This window comes from Brassica napus, chromosome C6 (assembly GCF_020379485.1).
Source record: "Brassica napus cultivar Da-Ae chromosome C6, Da-Ae, whole genome shotgun sequence".
In the NCBI taxonomy this organism is placed as follows: Eukaryota; Viridiplantae; Streptophyta; class Magnoliopsida; order Brassicales; family Brassicaceae; genus Brassica; species Brassica napus.
In genome coordinates this window covers 31281444-31297897 of record NC_063449.1, presented here as the reverse complement: position 1 = coordinate 31297897, position 16454 = coordinate 31281444, and the positions used below count along the sequence as shown (strand labels likewise).

The following is a 16454-nucleotide window of genomic DNA, read 5'->3' as shown; positions in this document are numbered from 1 at the left end:
GACATCTTTAGTTTGAAGGGCCGGGGCCGGACGCTTTGATCGGACACCCACATAGATTTATTCTATGCCCTTAACCTCTTTTAGGTTTAGTATAATCACAAGGAATTTCAAATATATGGACTGTATTGGATTGTCTTTTATACAACTCCAAGATCAATGATCATGCGTGATCAATTTCTTTTACATACTATATGCAGCTGCTTTACGTTTCAGTCCATGAATCAGCTTAGGAACGGAGCTGTTCTTTCAATTTTATCCAGTGATCCATATGCTGCTTTACTACATCATTATTGTATCTAATTCTTTCTCATGACCAGATCATTGTCAATTTCGAAATCTGTAGCAGCAACCACCACATAGGAGTTTATCTCCTTATAATCTGTTCCTTTGATCTCTGTGAGTACCTTGTGTAACAAGCTATGATCTAATGTTGTTATTAGGAGACATGAACACTCTAGACCTCATGATCATGTGTCTGTTCTCACGGTTTCTTTATCTCACAAGATCCATCTATTTCACTGGTTGATCAGATGGCGTTTCTGTATATGTATATGGCCAATACGCCTATCTCTTCTTTAGATACTTTGAACCTCCACGTTTAGCTTTCAATATAATCTTTATTCTTTATGATTGTATGAGTACTCATTCGTGGGTTCATGATCCTCGCTTATCTCTTTATGTACAAGTGCTATTCTCTTATGCATCTTTATACAAATATATCTTTATGTGTGTGTGTCGACACTTTCATGTGGTTCCATTATGTTCCAGACATGATCTGATCACTTTGAGATTTCATTATCCAGGACCTTTGTTACCTAGTAGCTTGGCGTCCCAAGCCACATGGTTTGGTACCTTAGATGTGTAGCTGCGCAGCCTTTTCTCAATGTCTGGTATGGTTTCTCTTATAATCTCGGATCTGTATTCTATGCACCATTCTTTTTCTATCCGAGATTCCTTTATCTTATGGAAAACTTGGTCTATCTTGTATAGACTCTATAGCAACTTTATTATGTCTCTTCTAGGACATTCATTTGGTGCTAAGCTGGTTAGTCATTTCTCGGGTCAGTGTCTGGCATTTCGATTAGCTTCTCAATTATCTAGCTTTATATAATCTTTCTTTGGACGTCTTAAATTATAATCTCTAGTCTGAGGATCTTACCAAGACAATGATGGTTAAAACCATTCGTACTTTTAACATTCTTTATCCAGCTTATAATCTTTCTCCTTTATAATTCGGATTCATTTGTTTCATGCAATCCGTACCTGGCCACTATTTTAATCACCCATGTTTTGGCTCACGGTCCTTTGAATTCGTGGAGAAGATCCTATTCTTATATATTCCCAATCCTCTTCTGAGGTTCCATCTTAGACGGCACACATATGTATGTGGTGGTTTATTCAAAATCTCTTAAGATGGTGTATGTCTGGTTTTATGACCCTTATTCAATCTGAGATGGGAATATATCTATGCTCACTTATATGGCCTGATGCATATTATCATTCTATACATGTAAACTACTAATGTCCCCAAGCTTTATAGACTTTTAGAGTCTTAGTCTTATAGGTAATGGCTTACATGGCCGATCCTTTATGGTAATGGCCTTTCCGGCCGGTTATGGCCTTTGTGGCCGAAGGCCGGTTATGGCCGAGTCATTTATAACATGGCCAAGTAATAGCCTTTATGGTTTGGCCGTCCTAAACATGGTTTTAGACCGTAGTAGTACATGAGGCCGGTTATTGCCTTTGCGGCCGAAGGCCGTTGTCTCTCATGGCCTCTACGACCGAGGAATGGTCCTTTATGGCCGAGTAATGACCGAGCCATATAACATGGTCTTAGACCATAGTGGTACACGAACTTGTAGTATTGATCATGGGTTTATCCTCTCTCCCCCTCATGACCATACTATAAGGTCGTGGTGCTTGGGACAATTAAGCCTAATGAGTTTCCCTTTGTGTACATGTTTCACAACGTGAGATATTTTACGGGATAACTCTTTGTGCCTTTTCAATTTCAATCTTTGCATCAAGTTCTAGATTAGGATGGCTAATCCTATCATGCCATATAGTGTAAAATTTCGTGGTGTTATCTCAATATGGTTACCACATCTTTTGTTTCTTTATCATACTGATCTGTAACATAGTTTTGATCAGTAGAGATCATAGGTATAGTCTCGACCACTTTCTTTCAAGGTCTTAGGCGTTTTTCTTCTTAAAATCTAAAGGAACTTGTTTCCTTCCTTACCCATTGTTTTTACTTGGAAACCATACATTATAACTTCAATGGGTCACATGTTCTTTTGGGTGTGTATAATGTCTTTTAAGGCAATGCCTTAGCCATAGTTTCTTTACTATGCTTACTATACCCATTCATGATTTCTTACTTGGTTTTATGCCCTTTAGGCGATTCATTATCAATAAGAACATTCATATGTTCAAGTAAGATCAGGCAAGATAATGAACTCAAAATCAATTCTATTATATATATATAAAATCGTGAAACATCAAAGCAAATCATAAAACAATAAGACAAGTCGTATCGAAATTTAGTCCTTGAGACAATCAGAAGTCTCAAAGTCCATCTGGTCATCTTTAGCAATGTCGGAATCATTATCGGCCTCATATCCGGAATCGTGAACCATGTGAGCCTCCGGGTTCTTGTTCTTAAGACTTTCTTGGTAGAGCTCACATAAGTGCTTAGGGGTTCTACAGTTCTTGGCCCAATGGTTTCCCATTCCACATCTGTGACAAACAGATTTGGTCGAGTAAGACGGTTTGGATATGCCGCCTCGACCACGGCCATAACTACCTCGGCCACGGCCATAATTGGAACCACGACCATGGTTATTGTGGTTTCCTTTCCAGCCGGTCGAGTAGTTGTCTCGGCTGTTCGAGTAATTGTCACTGCCACGCCCCTTGTAACCACCACGGCCATTGTCGTGTGATCTCTTATTGTTTTGGACGTAATTGCACTCGTTGGGTCCTTTCTTTTCAACCTCATTAGCTTCCGGTAATGGTGCTGTTCCAACAGGTCTAGCTTCACTGTTCTTCATCAGGAGCTCATTGTTTGCCTCGGCCAGAAGCAGGCACGAGATCAGATCAGTATATGTGGCAAAGCCTTTCATTCTGTACTGCTGTTGCAGTATCACATTCGATGATTGGAATGTAGAGTAATTCTTCTCAAGTAACTCTTCTTCGGTTACTACTTCACCACAAAGTCTCAGCTTCGAGACCGTCTTAAATAAGACTGAATTGTACTCATCCACCGACTTATAATCCAAGAATCTAAGATTCTTCCAGTCGTTTCTAGCCTTTGGAAGTAACACCGTTTTCTGGTGATCATATTTATGCTGTAAAGCATCCTAAAGTTCTAGTGGATTTTCCATCGTGATGTACTGATCTTTTAGACCTTCAATGAGGTGATGACGTATAATACTTATAGCCATGTACCGATTCTTATCGGTCTCATTGTTGCCCTTGATGATAGTATCACCAAGTCCCTTTGACCTTAGACTGATCTTTGAATCTAGCGCCCACTGCAAATAGTTATCTCCGGAGAGATTAAGGGCTGCATAGTCTCTGTTTGAGATTTTCGACATCTGAATCACATCATCATTCAAAATTAAGCTTCACAATGTGATCATGCAGCCGCAAGATATATTAACAAGCTCGGCCACAAACATGTCTTACGCATTTATGAAAAACCATGGTGCGAACAATCATCAAGCCACACAGCCATGTAGTTATATCTAATGCAAACGGTTTCAAGATTGTATAAACTACATGCTGGTCGATTCTTATTTAAACAGTATGAATGCAATCCATATTCAGATTCATATGTATGCAAGAAATCCTTAATCAATTCTAGGGTTTCGGTTTAAACATTAGTAGGATTCGATTTTAAGATTATGGTTTCAAGGCCTTTAGGAATATAAATCAAGATTAGGGTTTTAGTTTAAACAAGATTCAGATTCAAGTTTTAAAACAATCCTAATCATAGCTCTAGGCGATCAATCAAACACTCAAGATTCAAATCAAAAATTAAAACCGAATTTCCAAAATTAGGGTTTTAGGGGATTTCGAAAACTTTGATCTTTGATCAAGGGGATTTGATTTGAGATTCAAAAACCTTTAAGGTTCTGATTTTAATTGATCAATGGATCAATCTCGTTTTTAGGTTTTAGATCGAACTTATAGAGCTTCGATTTACTCATAGGGGATTGATCTATTTAACCTATGGCTTTTAGTTTTAGAGATTATCTTTTAGGGTTTTAATCTTTACAAAACAACCAGGTTCAATTCATGTTCTCAGAATTAGGATTATCTTTGTTTTGCAGATTGTAGAAACCGGACCTCCAAGATGAACGGATGAACCTCGGACGCGGGCTGCGACGCTGACGCGAGCTGCCTTCTTATCGAGTTCGCGAGTTGGTTGATTGGAAACTCAATCTGGCTGTGATGCGAACTTGAAACTGAGGTCGTCTAGGATCTGGAACACCTTAGGGCTGGAGCTGATTGGATGCTGACGATCTGGAACACAATCTAGGACGAATTAGGGTTCTTCGGGATTAGGGTTCCAAAAGACCAAGACGGCGCCGCGTATTGTTTCTGCGAGTGTGGGCGAGTCTAAGATCGGATTGACGAACGGTTTGCGCTGATGGATTCGTCTCGTCGAGAGCTTCAAGATGATATGTGTCTCGTCATCTGGTTCCTCAGAGTTGGAGAGATCGATCGATTTTAAGTTGCGCCTGTTTTAGGGTTTATGTGTGGCGGATTTTAGGTTAGGTTTTGTCTCAGGGTTTTGGAGTCTATCGTGCTGATAACGTGTTGTAAATAGAAGGTTTGAGACTGAATATTTCTGTTATTATTAATGATCAAAGGGGGTTCCTTTATATAAGGATTACAAGATGAAGATAAATGGAAAGTATCTAAAACCTAAATTCACTAGGATTAGGAATACATAATAATGGAAAGATTACATCTACTAGGAAAAGGAAAGGGTTTCCTTTTCTCCAAGCTTTGTGGCCGCCTCTCTCTCTCCTGAAGTCGGCTCTCTCTCTCCTTTCTCTAGGGCTTCAGCCATCTCTCCATCTTCTAGGTATTAGGCCGGTCTTGGGCCGGATCTGGTTAATGGCAATCCGCTCCATGATTTATAACATAATGTATATTTTCCGATTCTAGACTAAATCCCCTAATCTAACGATACTGAGAATAACAAAGAGAGATGTCTGCTAGAAAACCTAGAATTTATCGAAAGAGTTCCATTTATTAATATATAACATTGTAGGTTTCACTTTCACATATGAAATAGACAGAAAATAAATATGGTTTTACCAATCGGAGCTGAACCGGTAGGTTTGGTTACTTCTATAGTGTAGCACAACAGAGTTTAGTGTAACATTTTTAGCAACTAACATGGCCAGTCTTCAAGGCTTGGTCACTCTGCTCTTGTTCATCCATTGTATCACAAAGACTTGCCCCCTTAGTCTCTGGAAGAAGCAAAGCAAAAATCCCTAGACCCGACACAACAAACCCGAAAACCGCAAAAGAGATGGACGGAACATTCCTTCCAACCGAAGCAATGATCGGACAACAAGCTCCTCCGATTACAAGCGCTTGTCTAAGCATCGTCGTCGCGAAGTTCCTCACGCATGTTGGAAACATCTCAATCAAATAAACCGCCGTCAAGTTAAACCCGATCCTAGCGCAGAAGAAAGAGCCAAGTTCAAAGACAAAAGCCATGTTTGTTCGCCCTAACGTGGTCAAGACGAAACAGAACACTTTTAGTGCTCCTCCCACCAAGCAGTTCACAAGCACGGAGCTTCTTCTGTTGAACTTCTCTAGCAATATCGGTGTGATAACAAAGGTAGGTAACTCCACCATTGCGTTAAGAGCTTCGCTTAAGAGAATCTCCAAAAGAAACTCTATAACTTCAAATATAGAGTTTTTTGCTCTCCAAAAATTAACTTCAAAACTTTAATGTCTCTAACGGCTAATGGAACTCCGTCATACATCATTCCTAACCCGAACATTATGATCCTAACAACTACAATTCTTCGAAAAGCCCATCTTCTGATGAACAATCCATGATCGAGCCGCTTGGAGATTGTTCTATGGTTTCTTTTGAACGTAACCTAGACGACACTGTCTCCAAGTAACCTCTCTTTCCAGGTGAGATTCTTTTGAGCACTTCAATGGCTTCTTTGTTGTTTCCTTGTACATGAAGCCAACGTGGAGACTCTAAGGCGAAGAAGTAGATAAGAATACTGTGGATAGCTGCTGGAACTGATGTGCAGAGATAGATAAACCTCCAAGAAGCGTGTCTAACAAGGAAGGCGATTCCGGAGAGAGACATAAACCCTAAAACAAACAGAGTAAATGGTACCATAGTAGCTCTCGGTCTCCATTTGGTGGAGACTCGCTCGCCTATGAGATTAAACGCGTACGTCCCGGTCTGAGAACGCGCGACTCCGATGGCGAACTTTAAGAAAGCGTAGGTCCATATGCTGGTGGAGAAGAAAATCGAGATTCCAGTGAGCGACATTGCTAGGGTTGTGTAGAAAAGCAGTTGCTTCCTCCCCAAGAAACCGTCTAGAATCATAGCCATGAAAACCCCTCCAACGATAGAACCCATGTAGAAAGCAGACGTAGGGAAACTTCTAAGGAAGGAGCTCGAACACTCGAGATCGAACTCTGAAATGACGGATTTACCCTTGAAACCGCAGTCCCAATCCCAAGCTGACCGAGGGAGTTTACAGATGTCGGTGGTTGCGGGAGTGCACAAAGTGTGGTCAACACAATGCCATGTGGGGTATGCATCAGTGAAGACGGTGATGAATATCTGTTGTGCATCGAATGTTAAAGCAAGTCCGACAAGAATCACTTGTAGAAACTGTGACAAGTTGAAATCAGACAAGCTTTGTTCGAAAATCTTGTCGAAGTTCAACGGTGGAGAAGTCTCTTCTTCGTCGTCTTCAAGATGGGTCAAGAATGGTGCTGATGAATCCGCCATTGTTGCTCTCTTCAGCTGACTTTTCTCTGAGAGGTGACAATCAACTTGTACCTGGCGAATTATATAATATGGTATGTGGTATATATTGTTTATAGAGAAGTTTCCCAATCTCGCATAAAATGCGTGGTCGACGACTCAGAAGATCGTGATCTTTAGTGATCAGTGTTTCAGACTTTGAGATTTGTATGTAGATTGTCCTTTATTTTTTTCTGACTAATAATGGAATTGAAACATGTGCGTATTAAAAAAATGTTTGGCTACGAAAAGTCCACACGACATGTTTATTTATCGATGATGTATACGTGTTTCTTTCAAAATTCATATTTGAGCTGCAAAGTAAAAGCCAATAAATTCATATTTGGGCTCTTACTTGAATTCAAACCACCCTTGTGGTCCATGACATGTTCTGCTTCCACTTGTTGCTAGAAATGAATGAAACTTGACCTCTAAAGTTTACAATCTACATCTCGCCCATGGTCGGTTTTGGACACAACAGGGTGAAACATTCATTTTTAATCTCCAAATTTTAAAGAATATTATACATAGGTACTAAATAGTAAGACTTCTAAATTATCTAAAGAATTATTAAGATTAACGTGAAAATGTTTATGTTCTTCTAAACTTCAGATTCGGTTCTAAACTTTTCTCAAAAAAATATTTTTGAGAAACAATAATGAATAGAGAAAGGTGCTATCAAAGTGACTAATGATGATAAATCTTGGCTTGTAAGATTATCCATCTACGTCTGCCGTCCGCCACCATCCTCACTTGTGACTTGCCACCTTGTGTTATTGCCATGCATATTGAAATACAAGAGGTATGTATGTTATTTATGTTTATATTTATTGTGGTTCTTAAGCTCTCTACTTAACTTTGAATTGTTGAATCTATTGATCACTCACTGTTCCAAATAATCTCGTACAATTTCATAAGTATTATGTGAAAATTTGGTGGTTAGAGCACTTCCAATGGAAGTATCTAACATGAGTATATTACAAAAAAAATTTGAAAATAATCAAAATTAAAGAGAGAGGAGAGAGAAGTTCTAAACTAAGAGGTTTTAAGAACTTCATTGTATTAAAATATTAATATTTTTTTGTTTAAGAACTTTTCATGAGTTATAACCATGGGAGGTGCTCTTACTAGTTTGGTTTCTCAAGAAGAAATTGAGAACTTGGAAGCCCAAAGCACCCACCCCGAATATATAAAAATATTAAAATTGTATAGGATATGACTGTTCTTTGTATGCAATCTTTATCAAAAGACACAACATCTTAGAGCATCAGCACCGATGAGAGATCATACATGTTTCTCAACAATAGTAAAATTATGACATTAATTTTCAATTTAACTTTTTAACAGCTTAATCAAATAAATGAATGACATCTGTAGAGCTTTGGTGTTTGTAGTACCTTGAAGAAGAATCGTATTTTCTCATCTGTTGTTCTCTCTCCTTCTTTTTCAATATTTTTTATTATTTAAAGTATAAGAAATCTTACTAGAGCCCACCACTAATGGTGCTCTTATGATTATCTGATATAAAAATAAAAAGAGTGTTCTACTAAAATCAAGGGGATCAGTATATCACTAGGTATGGTGTCATTTTCCAACAAAGATTACACCTAGAGATCGTAATTACAATTACACTAAAATGATTAGCATATATATCCTCGAAAGAGCAAGACAAAGATCATTTGCTAATCGAGTTAAAATGATAACAATTCAAATTTAAAGGACCAAAAGGCGTGTGTGGTAGTCTAAAGACTCAAAATAAGAGTCCGTAGTGTAGTACAAAAAGAAACTGCTCGTATCGGATCTATTCACAAGATATATTGATTTTACTCCATGCTAATAGTCTCTGTTGCACATTTCTTTCCACGTATGAAGTATGTGTTAACGCAGCAAAAATATATTCTGAAAAGCAGATAGATAAAACTACTTTGTAGCATAATTCTTGTTGTTCATCTTACAAAATATTATAGTTGCAGGAACAATATAAAATCACTAAATGACAACAAATTTTTTTAAATGAGTAATTTTTGTAACAAATCTAGATGAATGGTGGAATAATTAGTAAAAAACACAATTATACAGAATATAGGAATAGTTATGTACATTTAAATATATTATATACTTACAAGTACAAGTTTATGAATTCCTCATATTGATTAGTTCAAGTTACAGATAAATCTTAACATATCTAAATTGATTTGTTTTTTCAACATTTCTGTTTCCACATATTCAACTTTATATGTTTTTGTACCGAAAACATAACAATCTTAGCCAAGAATGCTAGATTTTGAAATCGAAAGTTATTTTTTTATTTTTATTGATTGTTTTTGTTTTAGTTTTGTTTCGCATTTTATCTGAAGTTTGATTAATAAAAGAACAGTTTGATGCAAAAAAAAATTTATCAACATTTCCAAAGATTTAAAATTACATGTTAAGCTCCTGGGACCGATGGATTGATAAAATGCGCTTTTGTCTCCCCGACGGGATGTCTGAAGCGAGCTAAGGCCAAGAACATGTACGCGACGGGGATAATGAAAATGAGTTGCTGTGAGACGGAGATCGCTGCCGGGAAAAGCGTTAAGACACTCAGCGGCGGTGGAAATGGTCGGAGCGGAGATAGTGGTTGCTTTGTATTGTGGCAAATTAATGCACCCCGGAATGTGTTCTCTAGAGCTCGCTCTTGGTGGCACTAAACTCATCTCCGGCTCCGACGGTAAAACCGTTTGGCGTCATACGCCATGGCTAAGTACTCACGCCGCCAAAGGTCCTCAACGTCCACTTCGTCGTCTCATTCAGGCAACGATGTATCAGTTTACGTTTTAAGTTTGGTTACTAGGAAAAATTGTTTCACATGTTTGGCAAAGAAGAAAAGTGAGATGAAGATTTTTCAAGCGAGTAGTCATTGTCCAATTAGGAACGATAAAACATGATAAACCTGACAAGAACTGTTAAAACTTCATGAACAAACAAAACCCCACATTACCTACATTCTTGACGCTTCCACCACCGCACGGGGGTTCTCCTTTTCTGTCACATGACATGAACTGTTAAATTATTTTGTTGTAATGCAGATTCATTTTGATTGTTTGTAGTGAAGGCAAACTCTTTTTTTCTTTTTTTTTAGAATTCACTTTAGCGAAGGCATACTTATACTTAGTGCTTACTACGTATGTAGTATATAATGTTTTCCAAATAGTTTTAGTTCATTTTTAGTAACTAATATAGGGCCCAAAATATTAAGTGTTTTTAAAAATAACTATTTAAATTTATAAACACATGCAATCCATAGAATGGATAATTGATTTCTATAAAATATAATCAGATGACATTATAGTTTTTGTAAAAAAACTATTAGTTATTTTATTTGTGTTAATTATCAACAACAATAAAAATGAACAATAACCTATATATATGTTTTTCTGTTAATCTAAATATTACATTTTATTATTTAGTGTAATTATATATTTTTATATTATAAAAAATAATTTGTATAAAACATTTTACAGAAAAATTATATACATTTTTCAATAAGTAAATTAAATAAATATATATATATATAAGTGTTTATAAAATATAATATATGTATAAAGAAAATGTCATTTTAGATATTTCTATAAGGAAAATCATCTTAAATTTCTATATAAAAACGAAAATAAAAAACTAACATTTAGGATTTTGATTTGTGAAAGAAGAAATAGAGTAGTACAAAGTATTTAGAGGCAAATGACAAAAAGTAGTTGTTAGAAAAAGAAGAAGCAAACACAAGCATCCTACATGCAGCTTTCTCTATTTTTTAATATTATTTTTTGTTCTGTATTTTAATCTTGGACAATAACTGCATAGTACTTTGCATTGTTATAAATCAAGTGATGAATGTCCATAACCGGCTCAAATCCTAGAAGAAAGAGACATATCTGAAACCCTAGAGAGAGGAGAGAGAGGCGGCCACTGCTTTAGAGGAGAGAGAGAGGCGGCCGCTGCCTTAGAGGAGAGAGAGAGACGGCCACAAGCTTTAGAGAAAAGAAAACCACATTTCTTTTTCCTTGTATATGTAATATTTCCATTTATTTATTTATTAGTTATCCTAAATCTAGTTGGATTAGAATTTGTATTCTTTCCTTTTATCTCTATCTTGTAAAACTTATATAAGGGATGTCTTATTCATTAATGAAATATATAGAATTCCCATTCTTTTACAACACATTATGTTCTTTGCAATCTAAGCTAAAATCGCCAATTCCTTAAACCTAACCTAGCCGGCGACTTTAACCTAATCCCGACGAACCCTAATTCGTCCTAGCTCGCGTTCCAGCTCGTCAGCAACCGATCAGCTCCATCCCTAAGGTGTTCCTGATCCTAGACGACCTCAGCTTCCGTTCGAATCACAGCCAGCTCGTGTTCCAGATCAACCAGCTCGCAATCCCGATCAGCCGCTTGCAAACCCGATAGGAAGCAGACGCGTCCCGTCCAGTTCAGCTCGCATCCGACGACAGCCAGCTCGCGTCCGTCCGTGTGCAGCTCGCGTCCGTCCGTGTGCAGCTCGAGGTTCATCCATTCTCTTTGGTGGTCCGGTTTCAACCCTACAAACAAAGGTATACCGATTAATCTAAGAACATAATGATCAAACCCTAAAATCCTAATCCATTATTATGGAAATCCAATGTTCTTGATAAACCCTAAAAATTGGTATAACCTAAAACTGATCATCTTATAATCACTTGATTGAAATCGATTCCATTAGAACATGTTGATTGATTGTTCTGATCTGAATTATGAAAACCCTAAATCTTGGAATCGAAAACCCTAAAACCCTAAAGCTTGAAATCGATTTTAAATTCTTCTTGCTTGATTGAATGATTGATGATCTGAGTTTTAAGATTAATAGATTGATTGAATCTCGAAACTAAAATCTTAAGGCCTTGAAACCCTTAACCTCATGTTGATAAAATCGGCCACTTAAAAGTTTAAAACCCTAAATCTCGTTTTAAATTCCTAAAGACCTTGAAACCTTGATCTCATATTGCTAAAATCGAATTCTAGTATTGCTTAAATCAAAACTCTAATTTTCATAATAAGAAACCGATTGATTAGGGTTGTTTGCATAAACATATAAAACTGAATATGAATTGCATTCGTCTTGCTTTAAAATATCGACCAGCATGACATATAGATCGTATAAACTTGAATAGTTTGCATCATAGAATTGTATGGACGTGCGGCCTAAAATAGAATCTATGATTGATCGCACCATGGTCGTTTTAGATTGTTTGAAAACATGATTGTATAAGACTTACTTGTGGCCGAGATTATTGATTGTCTTGCGGCCACATGATCACATTGTGAAACCCTAAATTTCGAATGATAATGTGATTCAGATGTCGAAAATCTCAAACCTAGACTATGATGCCCTTAATCTCTCCGGAGACAACTATTTGCAATGGGCACTTGACACAAAGATTAACTTGAGGTCAAAGGAACTCGGTGATGCTATCATCGATGGCAACAATGAGACTGATAAAAATCGGTACAGGGCTATAAGTATTATACGCCACCATCTCATTGAGGGTCTAAAAGATCAGTACCTCACCATGGAGAATCCACTAGACCTTTTGACCGCTTTATAGCGACGATATGATCACCCGAAAATGGTGCTATTACCAAAGGCTAAACATAAGTGGAAGAATCTCATATTCATGGACTATAAGTCTGTGGATGAATACAATTCAGTATTGTTTAAGATAGTCTCAATGATGAGATTTTGTGGTGAGGAAGTAACTGATCTGATCTCGTGCCTACTCCTGGCCGAGGCTAATAATGAACTCCCGATGAAAAACAGTGAGATGAGACCCATCGGAATAGCAGCATTACCAGAAGCCAATGAGGCTGAAAAGAAAGATCCCAAAGAGTGCAACTACGTCCATGATGATAAGAGATCACACGGCAAAGGCCGTAATAGATACAAAGGACGGGGCCGTGACAACTACTCATATGGCCGGCAAGGAAACTACAATAATCGTGGTCGTGGTTCCAGCTATGGCCGTGGTCGAGGCAATTATGGCCGTGGTCGAGGCGGCATATCCAAACCGTCTAACTCGACCAAATCAGCTTGTCACAGATGCGGGATGAGTAATCATTGGGCCAAGAATTGTAGAACCCCTAAACATCTATGTGAGGTCTATCAAGAGAGCCTTAAGAACAAGAACCCGGAAGCCATATGGTTCATGATACCGGGTATGATGCTGATGATGATTCTGACCTTGAAAAAGACAACCTCTTGGATTTTGAGATTTCTGATTGTCTCAAAGACTAAAATCGACATCTTGTCTTATAGTTTTATGAAATGCTTTGAGTTCATTGCTATTATATCTTGCCTGATTTTGCTTGATAATGTGAATGATTTTATGATAAAGAAATTGCCTAAAGGGCATTATAGTACGGGTATAGAAGCCTAGTAAGAAATCTATGGCCAAGGCATTGCCTAAAGGGCATTAGATACACCCAAGAATGTATGACCCATTGAGTTATAATAAAATGGTTTCCAAATAGAAACTATGGGCAAAAGGAAACAAGTTCCTTCAGATTTAAGAAAGAAAGAAAACGCCTAAGACCCTTTTAAGAAAGTGGTCAAGACTATACCTATGTAATCTACTGATCAAAACTATGCTATAGATCAATATGATAAGAGGCAAGAGCCGTGGTGATCATACTGATATATCCCACGAAAATTATACACTTTATGGCAAGACCGGATTAGTCATCCTAGTCTAAACTTGATGCAAAGATTGATATTGAGAAGGCACAAAGAGTTATCCCATAAGATCTCACGTTGTGAAACATGTACACAAAGGGAAACTCATTAGGCTTTATTGTCCTACATCACGAAATTATAGTATGTTCATGAAGGGGAGAGAGGATAAACCCGTGATACTTGATCAATACTACAAATTCGTGAACAAATTCGTGAACCATTGTCTATGACCATGATATAAACGGCTTGGCCGTGCAGTCCATTACCTATAAGGATCGGACATCCATCCTAAAGCTTAGGGACATCATGGATTTACATGTATATAAAGTGAAAATATATCAGGCCATATAAGTGAGCATATATATTCCCATCTCATATTGAATACAGGTCATAAACCAGACATACACCATCTTAAGAGACTTTGAATAAACCACCACAGACATATGTGTCGTCTAAGATGGAACCTCAGAAGAGGATAGAGAATATATGTTGGATAAGAGTATGACTTTCTCCCACGACTTCTAAGAGATCTGATATCTTGCATATTTCCACTGTTTTATCCATTCACCCAGGTGCATTTTGATCATATAGACTAGGATTTAGCCATGTTTAGGTTGCATTTTGCATACATGAGTCTTTATCAGGTATTGGAGTACCACATGGAGTTCTTGGAGACATTTGAGTGCATTTGGAGCTCAAAAGAGGTGATAAAGGTGATCATTGGACGAGCAGTGCATGGGAGCGACCTCACCGGAGGGACACCGTGAAGTCGCTGTGACACCCTTTCAGAGCAACTTTGCCAGAGCGACACCTCGATGTCGCTCGCGTCTCCATCGCTCGGAGGCACGAGAGCGACCTTACAGCGACGTTCCGGAGCGACACCATAAGGTCGCTCCAGCTGGGATCGACGTGACCGGAGCGACACAGCGAGGTCGCTCGCGAAGAGCGACCCGTAGCGACGTCTCGCAGCGACCCCTCCAGGTCTCTCCCGAAGCCTGGAGCGACCTCTCGGAGCGACTACTGGAGGTCACTGCGTGCCTTCTGTTTGCTCGAATACATTTCTACTCAAGGGCCTTTTGGTCATTTCATTATGCACGTTTTACACTTTCTAAACCTATGTTTAAGTACCTCTTGTAAGCCATGGGAGGCTGATTATCTTTTATCAAAAAGAAACTACCAAAAACCTCCTGGAAAGTTCATCTTTTTGAATTCAATTGATTTTCTGTTATTTGCAATCATGTTGTTTTGATATCTATTATCTATATTTTTCTACATGATTAATCTGAAATCCAATATGGGTTTAAGAGAAATCATAAAGAGTAGTGAGTAATCCATTCTTGAATTCATGGGTTAGGGAGATTAAGGGTGATTAGGCTAGATCTAGGATGTTATAGTGTAGATCCTTCTTATTCCTTGCTAGTAGAGTATTCATAATGCATCTTCTGAGTTGGCCTCTCAAAAGTTGATCTTTAGGCATTTCCCACCCACAAGGTGTTTGATGAAATGCTTGAGACAACTCTCCTAAGCTTTTAACATACTTTACCAAAGACATTTGTTGTTAAAGGTGTTAAGATAGCCAATAGACTTGTTAGTAGTGATTGCTTTCATATTATTCAACCAAAGACATTTGATGTTTGAAATATGTTAGTAAATGAACATTCATCGAGACATAGAGTTTGTTTATGATTGTGTCTAAGCTTAAGGTTGATAGTTTGATTGATCATTTGCCATCCTTAGTTCGAAACTTGATCACCCAAGGTCTAATTCCTATACCCATGAGTTCTCTTTTATCTTAGTTAAGAAAGTCGTTTCATTCATCGCTTTTATTATTCTGCAACTGCATTAGCATTAATCGTTAGTTTAGAAAACTTTTTAAATCATCGGATGCACTTAGATTAAGTAAGTACTTGCACTTTCAGTGCTTGAAATCCCTTAGAATTGGTTCGACAATCTTTTATACTACATTATTTGTCTTAGGAGTCTTGAAAACTCCTAACATCAAATTGGTGCTGTTGCCGGATTCTGAGTAGATTTGAACATTGAGATTTAGTCAGTTGCTTGAGACTAAGTCATTTTTATTTTCTTTTGTTACTGATTCTCCTTCTTCACCTCCCTTTAATTTATAGGTGTATGAACTTGAGGAGCAGGGGTCCATAAAACCTAGTTCCAAGAGCCGCAGACATCAGAGCTTTAGAGAGAGAGTGTGCTAGAAAGAGAAAAGAAGAAGAGCAACAGGCTCACTTGCAGAGATTGGATACTGATATGGGAGACATACCTCAAAATGATGCCAACAACGTTCCACAAAACCAACAACGAGCAGCTCGACCCATTGGCACTTATGACTGCCCCAACATTCATGGTCATAGGTTGGGAATCCGAGCACCAGCTGTAGCAGCCAACAACTTTGAGATCAAATCAGAACTCCTCAACGTGATCGAGAACAACAAGTATCATGGCTTGGCTCTAGAGGACCCATTTGATCACTTGGACAGGTTCAACAGCTACTGTGGGTTGTCAAAGACCAATGGTGTGTCCGAAGATGCCTTAAAGCTCAAGTTATTCCCTTTCTCTTTGGGGGATAAGGCACGTCAGTGGGAGAAGTATCTACCCAGTGACTCTATAACCACCTGGGATGACTGCAAGAAGGCATTTTTGGAGAAGTTCTTCTCTACTTCACGAACTGCT

The 16454-nt window shown here is 38.0% G+C and overlaps 1 pseudogene; it reads right to left on the bottom strand.

Annotated features, from left to right (window-relative positions):
* Positions 1-5000: 5000 nt before the first annotated feature.
* Positions 5001-7149, bottom strand: LOC106405001 (annotated as a pseudogene).
* Between the last annotated feature and the right edge of the window lie 9305 nt (positions 7150-16454).